Source organism: Thermobia domestica, chromosome 11, assembly GCF_964235325.1.
Source record: "Thermobia domestica chromosome 11, izTheDome1.hap1.1, whole genome shotgun sequence".
In the NCBI taxonomy this organism is placed as follows: domain Eukaryota; kingdom Metazoa; phylum Arthropoda; class Insecta; order Zygentoma; family Lepismatidae; genus Thermobia; species Thermobia domestica.
In genome coordinates, this window is record NC_137464.1 from 75916028 (window position 1) to 75935617 (window position 19590).

General features: G+C 32.3%; 1 pseudogene across 1 annotated transcript in view; it reads right to left on the bottom strand.

The window, feature by feature from the left end:
• Nucleotides 1-441: 441 nt before the first annotated feature.
• Nucleotides 442-19590, bottom strand: part of LOC145664184 (aldo-keto reductase family 1 member D1-like) — a 47507-nt pseudogene continuing 28358 nt past the window's right edge. The window contains exons 6-7 of the transcript XR_014127329.1: nucleotides 7823-7914; nucleotides 442-1459 (exon numbers count right to left, since the gene is read on the bottom strand). The product of XR_014127329.1 is annotated as an aldo-keto reductase family 1 member D1-like (transcript). The remainder of the gene's footprint in view (nucleotides 1460-7822; nucleotides 7915-19590) is intronic.

Genomic DNA, 19590 nt, shown 5'->3' on the forward strand with positions numbered 1-19590 from the left:
CACAAATAAGACCTTATACGTACCTGAATGGTCCAAGATGATGTATCTCGCTGAAAATTCGAAAAAAAAAAAAAAAAAAAAAGTAATTGACGCTGAGTTTAGAATCATTCAAGCCTGTACGTGCTTTTGTATAATGAATACCTTGCAACATTGAAACGAAACTTTGCACAGATTTGAACAGATAAAAACAAATAGTTGTCAATTTGGAGGACTATCGTTTAGATGTTTTTTTCTAAATACTTTTTTTTTCTGAAAATACCAAAGTGTGATGGTCTTTGACAAAAATCGAGAAAATAAATCTTACGACGCATTTAGAATTATTCAAATATTTAGAAAGCAATACAAGTAAAAATAGTTACATCAATTTCTTTAGTGTAGTTTGATCAAAAATACTTGTACATTAGAAATATAGTATTAATAATGAGGTAGGGGTTTATAAGAATAATAAATATGAGACTTATTTGATGTTATATATTCTCTATTCATTTTAGATATTGAACAATGCAAATCATTAAATTTTTGGTACATTTGTACATAAAAATTATCATTTGACATTATTTAAAATATTTACTTACAATAAGCATATATCACTTTCCTCAACAACAATAACTTCCTAATTTTGTTCCTATACCACGGTATAACGAAATCATCACCAAGATATATCTTGAATAACCACACCGGTTACTCTTCCTCTCTCGTAGCGGAAGTTTGAAAAATTGTCTTCTTGGTAAACTGAGGCAACACAATACAGTATAGAGTGATTGCTATTTAACTACTTTCAGATAAAAGCTTACATATGTATATCCTTTACTTACTTCTTAATATCATATCATTTCTCCCCAGTGGCGTATTTACAATTTTGTCTTGAAGGGGGCTTTGCTAACTTTATTCCTGGAAATATGAAAATTCAGCAAGATACTTCATTTACTTTAAAATAGTTTATTGAATAAAAATGAAATTCAGGCGGATTAAGACCGGAAGACCCCTTAAATACGCCACTGTTTCTCCCTATTCAATACCGTATGAAGACTACTGGGTAATAAAGATGAAGGCCTATTTTTTATCTAGATGAACGCAACAATATTTTTGAGCTCTGCACAGATTTAGAACATTAGAGAATTAGCAGGAGCAGATGCAAGAATGAGAGTTCAGAGATATTTGCTTTCTCTATTGACTAGATGTACGCAAGAGGGTTGAGGATCACAGACAAAAGAGTTCGATTCATATACGAATTATAATTATTAGACCTCCATCTCTCTTATCCCGTAAGATGTAAACACAAATATTGTAATGCATTGCCAAAAATCTTATATATCTACACTTTAAACAGATGCTTCTCTCTTCTTCACATTATGTACATAAAGGGCATTCCTACTCCAAATACTTTCGATGAACTCAATAATATGTCATCCCATGTGGAAGGCCTTCTTAATAAGGACATTCAGGATGATCTTTCGTTCTGCAAAATAAATAAATATCAAAAACTAGTCCGAAAATTCATAACGTAATCTACGTAAATCGTATACTAACATTGTACAATACTTCTGGATAAATATAGTTATATTGTAACAGTAACAGATAATGAAATAATGATAACTGATACCAACAGGTGCATTCATAAAGTAGCTAAATGGTTCACAAGATGTAGCTAAAAATAGCTAAACTTACATAAAACTATACCTAAATTTATGTTCAACAGAATTTAACAACAAAGTAAGTAAATACATTTCCTAATATTAATGTATTAATTTAAAATTAATGTTATATTCTCCCTGATATTCTCAAATCAAATATTTCTCCTTTCCTCTCTCCCAGTCATACTTAAAATATTTACAGTAGGCTTTGTTCCTTCATTGAGTAGAAGCACTAAAATCCCTTAAATTCTTTTGTTCGTTTCAAATTTTTATGGTAATGGTGGGTATATTTTGTTGACATTATTAATTTAGCACAACAATGAAAACGCACAGTTCGATACTAAAATACACTCGAAATAAACCATACAGAAATTAAATGTGGTTTCAAATAAAATATGAAGAAAACAAGAGTTTTCGTAACCTTGATTTGTCGTGAGACCATGAGGCATAGGCGAGAATGATATAAATAAGATACGTATTGTCGTGTGAGAATATAAGTGGTGCTGCAACTAGAAGGGTTAGAAAAATAACAACCTTCGTTTCAGTTTAAATTTTCCAAATAGTAATTTTGATCGTTAAAAAGTTTTAACTATTGCTAATAACAAATTTGTAGAAATTGGCAATTTTGGATGTAGAATTGGCCAAAATTATAGCTAATAGCTAAACCAAATTTTATCTAGCTAAACAGCATATGAAAACTACTAGATTTTGTCATACAATGGCAAAGTTGACAATACTGATAATGACCGTCTCAAAAAACAGTTGTGTCGTGTAAGTGGCATTCCGTGCACATCCCTATATACATATATTTGGAGAAATTTTGCATATTTGAAGGGTTTTTAAATGATGTAGTTGCCCAGATGGATCTTTCATGAGCCTAACAGTTTGACTTTATGACTTTTTTTCTTTACAGTGAAATGGTATCCAATGTCCTATCCAGAAAAAACTGACCTCATGACTTCAAGTTTTCCTCTCAGAATGGCCATATTTAACTTTTAGACTATCCCGACAGATAAATTTTTGATGAGTGCCTGTGTTGTGTAAGTGTAAATTAGTATCAAAAAGGAAATCACAGTGTATCCCAGAAATTCAGCAAAATGGTGACAAGGAAACCACAATAAATACTATATGAACAGATGTAGTTCGGGTGTACTTGCAGTATTAATAAGAACTAAGTTTCCGTCTTTGACTGAAGACAAGAGAAAGCATGCATAAAAATGCATAGTATTCAGGTAAAGAACATACTATAAAATAAAATAAAACTTAAAAAGTGCAATAGGACAGTACTAATTCTCATATTTTGTGTGAAGTAAAATTTCACCAGTTCAGAAAAATAGCATAAATAGTGGATAATATTAATAGTGATTTAAGAGACGTGGTTTTCCCACGTCAAGGGAATTGAACTATTTATTGAGGACAATGAATATCGGATTACAAAAATGTTACTATACTATTTACAGTATAGGAGTTAAGACAGACAATTAGTTATAAGATTTGTCAATGTCAAGAAGGTTAAAGCAGAAAACGTATGAAAATTAGTGAAACTAATGCAAGATTATGTATATCCGAAATCTAATGTTACAGCGAGCGAAGAGCTATGAGTCGAATTGAACTTACTTAGATTTCACTGAATAAGAATCTGAATTTTTGTACCTAGGTATGACCACGAAAAATGTGTTGCAACATTGAAGAAATCAGGTGCGTGTATTGCAATTTAAGTCCTTGTGGGATAGAGTAGTCGCTGATTTCAAGAGTGAACGCTTGAAGCGTATTTTTGGTAGAAAACAGTAGAAATTAACTTTTGATAATGCGATAGCAATTGCTACAGTAAGTGTGTGGCGTATAGATTCAGTAACTAATGAACAAATAATAACAACAATAAAAAAATAAATAAAATAAAATAAAAATGAAAAATAAAAAGAATTGCGAAGGATGTTACCGCTGAAAGGGGAGCAAATCTTAAGAACAGAGTATGACATACCACTAGCAGGACACAGAAGTCATTACATAAAGAAAGTTAAATTATAATTATTATAAAAGGGACGGACATCTCAAAGCACAATGCGCATATAGAGATTCACAATGTAGCTTTTATACGAAGATAATCGTTTATTAGAAACCTATTATCGTAACCCTACAGTAATAAGATAAATAACATGTCTTTAGGGGCACGAGTTTATCGCACTAAGCTTTTGAAAATATCGCGTTACGTTTTACATATTTCGCATTTTGCCGCATTTCCCAAATAAAGTTTCGTATTTTGTAGCTCTTGTGGAAAAGAATTTCCTGACATTTTTACAATTGTTCCTTTTATTCATAGATCACTATAAAAATAAACCATTAACTACCTAAAAACAAAATACACTAAATATTTCACTTGACAATGTCAATTTCATTTATAGAAAATTATATATATTATATTTTAAATCAAATTGAGGAAAGTCAGTAACTAAACTTACTATGAGTAGGAAAGTTTTGCTATCTTTTAAAAACACATAAACACAAGTTACATTTAAGCATTAAACATAAGCATGTTACATGTTTCCACATTCCCTCCTTCACTGTTGTACATTTGTCACTTATCATCAGTCCATACTTAGAAAAAAAATCTCTCACAATTAGCATTGCTTGTTGGAAGCCACACGTATGTAAGCGCATTTACAAAAAAATGAAATGAAATGAAATCTTTAAGTTTAACGTCCCACAGTTATGCCAGTTAGGCTAAAGGAGACGGTGATAATGAGAAATGAGTGAAATGGTGGAATGAAGAAAGTGGGAGGAAACGTGAGAACCCCGAGAAAACCCACGAGCACGGTGTTTGTCCACCACAAAGTCCACACGGCACGAGCTGGGATCGAACCAGGGAGCCCAAGCACCGGAGGTGAACGCTCTACCACTGAGCCACCGCGCCCCCAGCGCATTTACAACAAACTTCAAACAATCCACTTCGGTACTCCCCATCTAGCGTCAATGGTGATAGCTAACGAGCAACATGTTCGCTATAGTCGTATCCTAATCACTCAAAATACACAGTTCATGCCACGTTCTACCGTTCTATCAGCGGAAAACTAGCATTTTTAAAGTAATGAAAACGTATTTTTAAAATTTCGGGTTATATCGCGTATTGTTAGAAATTTCGCGCGAAACTGTCAATTTCGCGTTTTATCGCGCAACGGAAATTAATGAAAATACACATAGAATATCATAAAACGTCAAGAAACTGAAAATTACTTAATTCTGACGCATTTCGTTTTATCGCGCATTGCGAAAAACTCGTGCCTCTACATATCTTAAAAGACGGTAGGGAGAATCAACAGAAATAAGATTCAATGATATTTTGTAGATGTAAAGTCCGAAACAGCAAGTAATACTTATGATTAGGTATTATAAAGGACATTGTGAATCTATTTCGTACAGACGATGATCAAGTAAATGTTCAGCAATGATAATTGTACGAATCATTCAATACTAGAACGACTATCATGTTGAAGTAGAAAAGAACAACATATTGTTGAAGCAGGTTGTGATATTGTGCTCTATAGTGAAGAATATTATGAGAGAATGTTGAAACCTTGTAGATTATAACCTACTGATAACACTAAAATGTTATACTAATGAATATTTAAATCATTATATAAAATTGATATGTCAGGGTAAATTACTCTTGTATGTGTAAACAACTTGAATTGTAAAACGATAATCGAAACTTCAATGAATAGATTTTAGTTGAAAGTTTTATTATTTACTTTTATTTATTTAAATTGTCAAATAATTTCCGAACTAATAAATTTAATGTGTTCTAAAATAAAAGCTACTTATAAAAAATATGAAGTAAAGATCTTCCTGAAGTTTTCATGAACAAACTACTCACAAAAGCGAGTGATCTAATGATGACACCAAAAAATTTAGTTGAAATAGAAAAGTCGACTTTTTGTTATTTTCCATTGCATCTAAGAGTAGAAAAAACTGTTCTTATTAATTAATGTAAACCAAGAACAGCGTCTTTCTCTTTGAATTAAGCAGACTAAAAACAAAACTTGGTCCACTACTCTTTCTTATATACATTAATGATGTGACACAAGAAATGTTGCCTAATAAATGTGTTTTATTTGCTGATGACACCAATGTTATTATTACAGGTAACTCACTAACATGATATTGAATATAATCTAAACACTACATTTTCACGATTAAATAACTGTTTAAATAGAAATAAATTAGTTTTAAGCAATAATAAAATTTCCTTGCTAAATTTTTATTATCCTCTTCAAAATAAAATTTATTCCTTATGTAATTGAAAATAACAAAAAGTCGACTTTTCTATTTCAACTAAATTTTTTGGTGTCACCATTAGTTCGAAACTAACTTGGAACGAGTATATTTCTTAACTCAACAAAAAATTAAGTAGTATTTGCTTCGGCCTCCGTAGACTAAGAGGTAATGCCACAACACAGGTTTTAGTTTCAGTGTACTATGCAAAATTCCATTCTTTAATAAGTTACGGTATTATTTTTGGGGGTTATTCTATTGAATGTGTTAGCACGTTTCGCTTACAAAAGAAATCACTAAGGGTTGTGTTTGGATTGTTACCAAAGACTTCTTGCAAGCTCATCTTTCGAGACAAAAATATTACCATTACCTTATGTGTATCTATATAAAATTATATTGTTTACCGTAAGTGATAAACACTTGTTTTTTTAAAAACAGTAATGTCCATAAATACAATACTCAATTAGTTAATAATTGGCATGCTATCCCTAAAAACTTCTCGTTTCTTTTTTCTTTCTTTCTTTTTTTTTTTTCAAAAAAACGTATATATTAACTGTACAAAAATTTTCAACAAGTTACCTGACTTTCTAAAGCAAAATAAATCATATACTATGTTTAAGTCTGATCTTCACAAGTTCTTGGTACATAAATGTTACTACTCGGTAAATGAGTTTATTGAAGACAATGTATAAATGTATTTTCTTAATTATGTTATGAAAGTCATGGTTATTTTATAATTATTTTGTAATTTTTGACAACTGTATGCGTACTCGAGAATACTCTCATTTGTATGCAAAACAAGCAAAGAAATAAATAAATAAAAAGCTTTTAAGTTTGTTATGATTTCAGAATGGTGAGCTTCCATTGTGCCAGTATATTAAAACCTAATAGTATTTTTAAAAAAAGAAAGAAAAAAAAAGAAAAACCCTCATGGCAACTAAATTACAGACAGGCATAGATCACTGAAGATAGAAGATATCTTTGGAAGTTTACTTTTGTGTAACGAATTTAGTATAATTGATCTGTCTCAAGCATACGAACAATACTGGTAAATGAGGAATTTCGAAACTTTACTGCTATCACTACTACCAAAGAATTCCTTATTGCATAAGGGTTTCTAGTAGTTTGGCATCAGCCCATCTATTTTTCAAAGCATTCTGGATGAACGTTACGAAAGTTACCAGGTTATATAGTAGATTTAAATGATTTACTAATTACAGGCGAAACTGGCGAAGAACATTAATAGATTAATGAAAATGCGTAAAAGATTAGAACATATAGGTTATATAATTAATATAAATAACTATCAACTGTTTCAAGCTGATTAGTACTGATTGGCTGATCCACTGGAAACTTAATGGGAGTGCCAGCGATGAGTCACTTAGTATATTGATGATTGTAACTGAATAGTCTCCATATATCCCAGAATAAAATATAACCAATAATAGATGCTCCAAAATCTGGGACAATGTGGTTGATGATAATTAATGTTAATGCTAGGTTTCTTCCAAATGTATAATCTTTGTTAAATTTAGTGTATAATCCCTTGAAGAAAAGTGCATGTTTTACGTAATTTGATATAAAACATTATACACCTATTTATGTACTATTTTCCATATAGATAAAGTTTGATATTTCAATATATGAAATATCCATGATTTCTAGTAAGTCTGTATATAATTAATATCATTAACAATTTTTGTCCCCTAGCTGTTTCTAACATTTTTTGAATATGAATAAGTATAAGAATTTCTACTCAAAGAGCTCAATGTTGAAATGAATTTAAGACAGGAAAATCATCTAAGAATTTTGCAATTATTCTAATTATTCTCTCTTGAATCATGAATGTTTTTCTTAAATTAGTTTGAGCTAACTAGAAGCTAACTAGGAATTAAAGAAAAGAACTAACGAATACTTACAATCTAAGAAAATCAAACGTTCTTCCTTCTTCTCCTTTGTCAAGTTCATTTAGTTGCTTCATTTCCTCATCAGACAACTCAAAGTCAAAAATCTAGAAGAAGAAAACCAAACAATACAATTATATACATGAAATTTACAGTACACGTTATTATTATTATTATTATTATCATTATTATTATTATTATTATTATTATTATTATTATTATTATTATTATTATTATTATTATTATTATTATTATTATTATTATTATTTCATACAAGTTGAATTTTTACCCGTTCGCATAGGGTAGTGTGACAGAAGATTGCCAGAAAGAATTATGAACTTCTACATAGCGAAGAACTTCGGGAAAATTGTTATGAAATATGGACTTCTCCTACAAAACTTTTACGTTAAAATGTTCGATACAAATCCAACAGGAAAGTGACATTTGAATGACAATACAATCGAATAAGGCAAACTTCTTAGTATAAAGCAAAATAAAGAAATACTGATTAATATTAGTCAAACTATCATATGACACGGTTCTAGTTGCTGGAAAAAACTTCGTAAGAAAAATACCTCTAAATGTGCAGGCTTCAATCTCTCTAAAAATGACTCGCAAATTTACCTAAATCAGTAGTATTCGTAATATACCAATTATAAGATACAGATTGAAATAAAAGAAAATATTCGATCTGGACTTTATTACAAAAATTTAAATATTTTTTTTTTAAAAAAAAGATTTAACAAACCAACAATAATAATAACTTGAACTCTAAGAATGATTTAACTAAAATAAAGCTTTAAATGCGATTAAATATAATTGAACAAGAAGTTTATATTGATTGAAAAATAGCAGTCAAATATAATAAATTACTTTTCGTTTTATATTTTAATTCAATGTGAGAACAATCTGATCCCTCTTAACAATTTCAAAGGTTGCCTGAAAACAACCAGAATAGAAAGACGCCAAAAACTAAATCAAATGACCACGACTTTAACGGCAAATCTAAATATCACAAAAATTTAAATACTAATAAACGCGTGAAGCAAACAAGAAGTAATAATTCGACGTCGAAGAACTATTTCTTCCAAGATATATTCGCGAAAAATGAAAAAAGTATATGACAAAATGGGACGCTAGATACAACTTATTTTTTTAAAAAAAAGAAAGTTTCTGAAATCAACGTGAATAGAATTTTCTTTCCAAGATTTAGTCTAGTAATCTAATAATCTAACAAATCTAGCTACTTGGGTTAGTAGGAAAAAGTATTAGCAGAATTAATAACCAGGGTTTATAGGAATTAAGGTTCTAATAACTACACTCAGGTTTATACTCACCAATTCAAGACTGCTCCATTCCACCTTTGGTATGGTCTGTCAAAATTCTCCTCTACTAGCCTCTACCCTTCCAAATTAGTTTTGTTAAACATACGACTCTTGGCTGAAAATTCGATATAATCAACGAACGCAAAATCAAATACCGAACGCAAAATCAAATAACGAACGCAAAGCCAAACGGTTGCTTTTAAATTCTTCGTATTCTATAGAACACACTTCCGTCAAAAGCGATCAGATGTATTCCACTAGGTACTCCCAGACAAACATTCCAACCAGACAGACATTCCACGCAGCAACTGACTCGCTCACGGCTCCCGCACACGAGCGAGGCAGCCGCCCACGCGCAATCGAGCAGACACAACGTCATAATTTAACCTTGAAATTGTCACAAACAAACTCGCTTCTATGTCCTTCGTTCATTTTTCTCATTACATAAGATTTTAACTTTTTTTATATACAAAAATTAGGAATAACTTATACAATCAGAAGTTATACATTTTTCCTTTCTTTCTTTCATATTCTTGTATATTCTTAATATTAGTCCATTTTTTCCGATTCACTTCAAAACACCAGGATATACAGGATGTTCCAAAAATTGAAGGCAGCTCGAACTCAATGTAGCTGACTTGTGAGCATGCTACAACCTCCTTCCTAATAAGTGCTCTTATCTTGCAAAATACATACATTTTGACCTCACGACTGTGCTGGACCCACGAGAAAACTCCCCGATACCAAAAATGAAGCGTGTATCTAAATAAGTAGTTACTTCAAACTTTTTGCAAAATCTGCTCAATTTTGAGACTTTAACACTCATAATTGAAACACACTTACGATCGAGGATTTCTCCGTTTGCATAATTGTTTCATGTGTAAATCAGTTGATTGAGCATAGTAACGATATGAAGTCAGAGTAACACCTCACGACCTTCCCTAGTGAGTATAGGATCCAGATTAATCCCAATGTTATCGGAAATTGTAATGAACAAATGGGATCAGAAGCTGAAAGAAGGAGGAGGAAGATTGGATATGTTCATCAGATATGTGGACGATTATATAGGAATTTGGAAAGGAACAAAAGGTAGGTAGAATAGATTGTGAGAAGAATCGAGGATAAAGAAAAAGGAATAAGCCTAGACGTGGAATTAGAAGAAGACGGTGAAATCAACTTTTTGGATATGACAATAAGGAGAGATTTTACAGAACGTGGTTCAGGAAAGAATGTTCAACAGGTGCGTATTGTCACAGAAGGAGCGATGTAGATGAAGTGACTAAAGAGAATTCTATTAGAAATATGAAAAAAGGATAGAAATGGATAGACAGTGAAAAAGAGAAAAGAAAGAAGACATAGGGATGTTCAATAGGTTATTAGTGCAGAATGAGTACAATAGAGCAAAGTTAAAGAAGGAGAGCAAGAAAGAGGAAAGAAAGAAAGAAAAGAGAGTAAAAGAAGGAATATAAAATAGGAGATAGTTTGAAAGAGAAAGCATAGGAGAAAAACGGAAGTCCTGAAGAAGCTATTAAAGAAACGAGGAATGAGAACATACAGAAAAAGGAGTAGAAGAATATTAGATTTATTGAAAAGGAAGAAAAAAAGAAGAGAAATGGAGATTTGACAAAGTGAGGAAGGGGTAGTATATAGAATTACTAGAAAAGTATGCGAAATGAGTTATATAGAAGAAACAGGAAAAAAGTTATAAGAAAGGATTAAACAACACAAGAACGACATTAGATTGAAGAGACTGGAAAGGTGTGGAAGGATTGGAAAGAGAAAGAAGAACCATTATAAGAAAATTGAAAGAGGCGAAATGAATACGAAGAGAAGAGAGAGAGAAACTGATGAATGAAATAGTGGACTGAATATCCACGATTTGTGGAGAAAAATTTTGGATTGAGCAGGAAAGAAAGAAAAGATAATACAGGTATGTTGAGGTTTACGAGGAGTGAAGAAGGTATGAAATTAAAAGTTTAAATTTTCTAAAAATTAAAACTTTCATTATTAAAAGTTGAGATTTATATGCAATTTAAAGTTGTTAAAAACGAAAGGATCTCATTGGTTCCTTAGAAATAACCGCCTCTGATTTTCTGATATGTATAAACTGTAGCATTTAGATTTTATTTCATAATGTGTCTGATGAAGATAATGATACATTGCCGAAATTGCAACATCATTATTTACTAAAAGTGATTTGCTTTGATCAGATTTTATTTTTTAATTTTTTTATTTATTTTTTTTAATTAAGGCAAAGAAATTTCAAAGCTACAATGAACGGCATTCATTTGCAACTTCTGCATTGAAAGTAGAAGGAATTATAATTGTGCACTACAGTAGTCGAAATGGTTTCATTAACCTCTTTCTGCATGCTTTTTTTTTCTTTTACGAATTAATCAGTATTGGAAATCCTCATATGGGAACTTGAAAAATGAATTAAAACTTGAATTTCAGATTTTTCACTTAATTCCGACGAGAAAAAGTAAGTGCCATATATGACACACTTACAACTCACAAAGAACATGCCAAATGACACCAAAATCTCTTATTCATACACGTCAATATCTCACACAGCAGACAAAACAGTCATTTGATGCCTTTGATAAATCAGCTAAAGTGAAAAAAGGGTATGTGCCATATATGGCACGGCATGCGGTAAGGGATTAAAGATGTCCTTCTTGTAATAATGAGAAACATTTTAAACTTCTTGCCAATTACCATGACACAATAACTTTATACGTTTTCGAAGAACGGTTTCAAAATTCCTTATTAAAGCTATTATAAAATCAATCTGTTATAGATTTAGCGTCCTTGTTCAGCAGCAGCGTTCAAATTTTAATGTTCTCCCATCGGGAATGAAACCCAAGACTCCTTGCATCAAAGCCGCATATTAGTCCCTAGACTAACAGAGAAGGCTCAATATGTTATAGTGATGGACAATACAAAATATTACTCTCAACTGCTTGTTTTACTGAAACTCATCCAGGAAAAAGCTATTCACCAACAGGATAAATTTGTAATAGATGAGCTTACCCGTATTACGATCTTAAGACTATTTCCGTACATTGTGTGCCCAACCCCATCGACCAAGTTTGGTCAGATATAAAATACCTGTGCCATTTTGCAACTTAAAAAGCCGTTTAACATTAGAAATAATTACACTTTTTAAAAAAACCAGTATACTATATTCCTCGTACAAAATGAAAGAACTATATAAAGTAAATCGAGAAAAGGTATCATGTTTTACAAAATATATTTGATGTGGACGTTAATCATGTTGCTATCTGAGGATCAATCCTCATCAGAGAGCGAGAAAAATCCAGGTGAAGATATATAAATCTTGAGAAGATAATAAAATATATTTATTTTATCTATTTATGTCATTAATAACTTCATAATATGTAATCATTCGTCATTCTCAGCAGGAATGATCTAGTATATAAAATGAAATGGTTTTCAGGATGTACGAATAGCATCAACGCTGATAGGGTATAATAATAATTTATCTATACATTTGAACGCTGCTCGTTCTAATTTTTAAACTACATATAGCAAATCAAAATAAAATCTAACCAAAAATCAAACACTTACAGCCACTACTGGCAATGATATACGATTAAATACTAAATCAGGGATGCAAATTAGCACTCGCCAACTCGCTTGGGGCGAGTGGTTCATCGGTGCGGGCGAGTATTTGATATCATACCGAAGGTAAGTAGATCGTTTCTATTGTGGGATGTGGGCTAGTAGCTTTTTTCTTGGACGAGTAAAATTGTGTTGCTTATTTGCATCCTTGTACTAAATGTTTGCTTTGATCAGATTTTATTTTTCTTTAATATACATTTAATATATACATATACAAATTAAAGAGTAGAAAACTATAAGTAGTTATTAAACTTCCTCGTCAGTGTTTGAACTTCATATCTATTTTTCAGTTTCTTAAATTTTCCTTCTTTTATTTCTGTCTTCCCTTTCCCATCTAATGAGTTACTTAGCGAAAGTACTAATAGTGTACTTTCTTTTTTCACACGTTTACTGCTATGTAACTCATCGGTTGGTAGCCATAATTCGGTTCCAGATGCCTCGTGACCCACCAATGAATCACTGTAAGTTTAACGTTGTGATTACATGTATCACTGGTGGATAACATTTTCTGCAGTTTTATATGGTTATATAATTTTCGGCGGCCTGGAAAGCAATCTATCTAGATCAGTTTCCGAACTATGTATTTCTAATTTCAGACATGTATTTCTTTATTATTCGTAAAAATGGTACAAACATTCGAAAATCCTGGAAATAGAACTATTTTTGTCTCGTACAAATTTATGTAAAAATTCATAAATATGGGATGTGGGATATACTGTGAAAATGTAAAACGTCCTCTCCAAGGTACGTTGCTTTCATTGATGCAGATCTCTTCTTCAGGAATATAGGATTCCTGAAAACTATTTTGAAGCTTTTCGAGAAGTAGTAGATTCTTATATAGTTGATCAGTTTTGTTGGTGGTGGTATTGTCACAAATGTGAAACATCCGCAATAGCAATTAGAATTTTTTACGGCTCATAACATTAAACAATTCATTTTGAACAACGGTTTCCTCGACCAATAGTCAGGCAAAGTGATCATGGAAACTATACCCATCGACAACACAATGACTAAAAATGTTTTCATTTCACAGACAGTTGGTATCCATTGCTCCGAATGAGACATTCTTCTGGAAGGCTCACATTGATCAGACAGTACTTGATTGGATCAGAGAATATCCAGGCGGGCCCGGATTCGAAATATATTCTACGGATCTACCGACCAATGAACTAAATCAATGGGCTCAAATATTGAATTACCTGTAATTAATTGTCTAAGTGGTTTTTGTCTTATAATATATGTTACTTAGTTGTTGTTAGTCATTTACAATGATTATACTTTTATTAAAATGAAATGAAATCTTTGAGTTTTAGTCCTACGATTATGCCGGCTACGCTAAAGGAGACGGTGATGATGAGAAATTAATGAAATGGTGGAATGAAGAAAGTGGGAGGGAATGGGAGAACCCAGAGGAAACCCACGCACACGGTGTTTGTCCACCACAAAGTTCATTTGACGCGAGCTGGGATCGAACCAAGGACCCCATGCACCAAAGGTGAACGCTCTATCACTGAGCCACCGCGACTCCTATACTTTTATTGTAACAAACGACAAGGTTTACTTTCTTTTCATTGTTACATCTTTATTATAGTACAGCATCAACATTTAATTATTTGATAGAGGTGGAATGAAACTTGAAATTGGTTTCTATAGAAAGGACTGTACAAGAGTATTTTGTTTGAAATATGTAATATTATCGCTTGGTGGAAGAATAGTTGTAAATTATCGAGTGTCCTTTAAGAGAAAGTAGGTGCACCGAACTTGATCAAAATATTACAGTATATTCTCGCTATACCAGTTAGTAATGCACACGTCGAACGGTGTTTAGTGTAATGAAAGTTTTATGGTCAGATTATTGAAAGAGAATGTCAGCAGAAATGGTAATGGCCGAAATTTGTGTTCAGATGAATTTCAAAATGACCTATCAAGATTTCCGTAAAACGGCTCTGGAAAACAGGATTCTTGGCGCAACAGGAATCTCCATAAAATATGAGTAATAAGGTAGGCGTCTCTAATCATTAATTTATTTTCGTTTAATTCGGTTTGGTTAGTTGTACTGGTAGTGTTAGCAGTTTTGGTTATAAGTGCTAGAAATAACGGTGATAATGTTATAATATGTATAAATCTTCAGTTTTAAAATCACAATTCAGTTAAATAAATGCCGCTTATCTCCGGGCATACCTTTAGTTTGGTGTTGTAATATTATAGAGGCAAAGAAGAACAACAATCGCTACGTGATTGGATGTAATATTATTAAATCACTTTTTCAAAACAAATCCTTTCGGAAAAAGTTTTTTTTTCTTTCTTTTTTTTCACTTTCTTGAAATATTGTTTTTAGTCATTCAAAATATGACATATCATTAAACTCAACCGGAATTTGGCCTACAGTCGGTTTCTTTAATTTCTGTACAGCAATTCGTATTTCTTTTCGGTTAGGCTCTGGAATATACGTTTCTGGTGTGTGCATTTCAGTTTCTTCAGGAACATTATTTTTGGCTGAGTGTTAAGCAAATCGTTAAAGAAATCTTTTCATCTATTCAAAATGTTATCCGTATTAGTGATAATTAGTTGTAAAGGCGAGGTTGATAGCCTTTCTTAAATTTGTTGATGCCCTTCCATAGGCCATAGGCCATAGAGTTAGTTAGTTAGTTAGTTAGTGTCCGAGTTCCATAGGCCATAGAGTTAGTTAGTGCATTCCTGGTTGAACCATTGTTTGTTTTCATGTATTTCTATGTAGCCAATTCTTCTTTTGTCTGAAATTTTAATGTTATCTCTAATATTAACTCAAGAATCCTCAACATTAGTGTATTCTGTACCTTCTAAAACAGAGAATCTATTTGACACTTCAATCTGGTATCCTCTCTCGCCTGGCCCTTCTTTTCTTTAAATTAAACCTCTCTATTTTCAGATGTTGAATATTCCCTTTTTCCAACGATGACCTGTCTCTCATCATCGCTGCTGCCACGTAGTGATCAGTGTCACAGCCAGTTCCTCTAAACAACCGAACATCAATTGTGAGACTGTCTTCTTCTATCTACTAAAACATTGTCAACTGATCATGTGGTTTTCCATGTCGTGAGGTTCAAGTATATGAATGTCGAGATGTGGGAGTTTCGTACTCTTCAGGATAAAATTCACAACTTTAAAACCATTGTCATTACTTTCCTTACTCAGACTTTCGTTCCCTGTAATCGGTTTAAAGTATCCTCTCGTTCTACCTTCGCATGGAAGTTACCTAATAGAATTTTCATATGGTGTTGTGGGAGTTGGTCAAATATAATTTCTACTCCTTCGTAAAACCTGTCTTTTTAATCGTCATTCTTATCTTCTGCCTGGACACGTACATTCAGAATAATATCATACCAGCATGAAGAGTAATAAAAGAAAGTCTATCATTAACAAATTCAACATGTTTAATTGCTGATATTATTCGTTTTGAATGAATATCATTTTGTTCTTAGCTGGCCATTCTTTTTCCTTCCCATAAAAGATTGTAAAATTTCCGGTCCGCAACTTTCCCTTTTCTTCCCATCTAACTTCCTGTACTCCTACCAGTTCTATCCTATATTTCTGTAACTCGTTACGGATTTTAATGCACTTGCTCTATAAAGCCTTCATATATTCCATGTTCCAAATCTCGTGTCCATTTTACTTTGCTGAGGTCATGCAAAGTTATCAGTTCTGGTTCGAGGCTTCTGTGAATGTTTCCAAAGAAGCATTAAAAAAAAAAAAAAAAAGAGAGAGAGAGAGAGAGAGAGAGAGAGATTGTTAGCCTTACGCCAAACCCCAAGCTGGAAGATCATCCCTTGTCGTCTGTCCACGATTACTTATTCAATATATTCACAACCAATATATATCTAGAGGCCTTCTGCTCGATCTGTAACCTGAGGACACTCCATGTCTGGTGGCAGAACCCACTATTATGGACTGACACAATCTCAAACGTTTTTATATGATGAGATCATGACTTAGTGCATTCTTGATCTCATACTACTACTCTGACAGCCAACAGAGAAGAAAATGATTTTCGAAAATTCTTTCTGGTAGACAATCAGCAACCATAATTATTTCAATTACTGTTGTATTTCAGGCAATGTGACTTAATCACAATTCATTATTAATAATTAGTATGCAATGTAATCTCCACGGTCATTAAAATTGCTTAAGTCGACCCTGTAGACTCACCCCTTCCCCTCTCCTGTTCGCAGCAGCCTATCCACAGAGACCGAGATCAACGGAGAAACCACACAACGTTAACACAGGTTGATCCAGGATCAAAGAAAGATAATCTGAGAATGCGGAGAAGCTCAATTACTTATCATCTTCATAAATTAAAATAAAGCGCACAAGAGAATACTTGTGTGAAAGTTGTTTCTTTACGAAGTGGTTAGTTTTGTGAATACAGTGCACTGATACAGATAGAGCGATGATGTTTGATGAAAAAAAAAAAAAAGTATATAATAAAAGATAATGATTTCAAAAATCTTTGGAAAGTTCCTTTTCTAACCGAAAGGAGCTCAAAAGTTCTACATGTTAATATATTATGATATATGACATGTTCAGTACTAAATATGTAATGTTACCCTCGTATTAGCAAAAGATACATATAAAATTCAATAATGAATCTATTGACAGTACTCGTATACTATTATGTGTTCAGTATCGTAGGGAGAGCCGGTCCACAAATTTTACAAATACACATGTTATTCGTTTTGCGTCCTTGCACGAATTGGTCCACAGAAGTACGAACCAACTCTTTTTAGACGACACAGAACCGGAATCACTGAATGTTTTCAAGCAAAAAACAACGTAAATCAAACCACTATAACTTCAAAAGTTACTTTAGTATGCATCGCACTGTCCGTCTCACTAGCGTTAATATTGTTGTAGAGGTCTTCAGGGTTTGGATGCTTCTGATATTATAGCATCCTTAGTTCGTAACACTAAATAATAAATGTAGTATTATGAGTTTTCGTTTGATGTGTAGCTATCAAGTGTGTAATAATTGAATGTAGTGCCAATTAAGAGATACAACTTTATGTTAGGTTGACAACACTGTTATTCTAAAAATTGTAAAGTATGTTAAACAATATCTCGCTGTTGATTTTTTATTCATTAGTTTAGAAGTTATTAGAGCGTTTCAAGATAAATGGTCCATCCTGAATCTCTCTATATATAAAAATGAAAGTGACTATGTTTGTAACTTAATAACTCTTGAATCACCCGACCGATCTCGACCAAATTTTTAACATAGATGAGGTTCGGACTTGGAATTTATTTTTTTTATCATTCCACTTTGACGGTGTAACTTAGGGGAGGGGGAGGGATATATATATGCATAAAAATGATCGAAAATGACAAATATTAGTGTCGAGTCCATAATTCTCGATATCGCTGAGATGAACATTGACACTTCCGATGCCATTTAAATCCAAATTCAGTTTCGCAACTTTGGGAAGGGGTGTGTGCATATATAGACAGTCATTTTTTACTATTACTGAAGCGCTCTCTGATAGACGATATTTTCTGTCTTACCGGTCATTTTCGATCATTTATATATATATATATATATATATATATATATATATATATATATATATATATATATATATATATTTGGGTGTTCCTTATTTAAGGTAATTTCATGTTACGATACGCACATCCACGAATGTATTTTATGTGATCGAAAACACTCATTAGTGAAATGACAGATCCATACGAGAACGTTGACCGTACGTGCTTTTTCTCTTATTCGCATCTTCCTTCACCACCCCTTTGTCAGGGTAGTGTTCTGGCCATTGACATCCAAGAACAAAGCATGGGAATCTCTGCTTCTCTGTCTCCAGTAACAAATACAGAACATTTGACTCTCATACGGGAATACGAAAGCGTTAAGAAAAATAACAAAACCTATTCGTGTGGCCAAGATACGCAGGAAATTTATCATTATCAACATAGGATAAACATTCCTTCAATGCGGCCAACTTCTAAGATAGTCAGGTGGCCAACAGAGTAATAAGTAACGAATGTCTTAGGGGAACATACAGGTTCATTACGAACCAGGCCAAGATAAGCAGGTGGCCAACTTCTAGAGGTGGCCAAGTTGACAGGTTTTACTGTAGATAAATGTGTTTTAGGGGAAAGGAATAGAAAGAAGAGGAGAATTTATTAATTAGATATTTCTATTCAATGAGCATAGGTAAGGTTCCTTCCAAAGAAGATAATTTGTTTGGTCATAATTTGTACTGGCTGAAGTGCAACGCAACTAACAAAACACGAAGAGACTAGAGCTAAGAAGTTTGAGCTACAGAAAGAAAAATATCTGAAAACAAGGGAAAGAAAAGTGCGGAGACGAAAATACATTAAAGAAGAGAAATAAATGTATAGATAATTGAATTCAGAAGAGAAGCCAGAGAAGCACACACGTAGAGTGTTGACAAACAATTGCTTAAAAAGAATACGGAAATTTGAATAATGTATATAACGGTAAGTTCAATGAAAATAAAAAGGAAGCAAAGGAGAACTATTATGAGCCAACGTATTTACAGAAATTTTACAAGTGGTTCTACAATATCCAGCAATTTCCAAATATATTTAATATTTCTGTTAATGTTTAATATTTTCTTTTGTATAATAATATTTCTTTTAATTTAATTAACATTGCAGACACTAAGTATAGAAAGTTTTTTAAATGAGCGAAATGGTATTTGGGTAGGTAGAAAGGATACATTAAGGATTCGTGTAAGAACAAGAATCAAGTGTGAATTTTAGGCATTAAAAAGAAGAAAAGAAAAAGAAGTATCAATAATTATA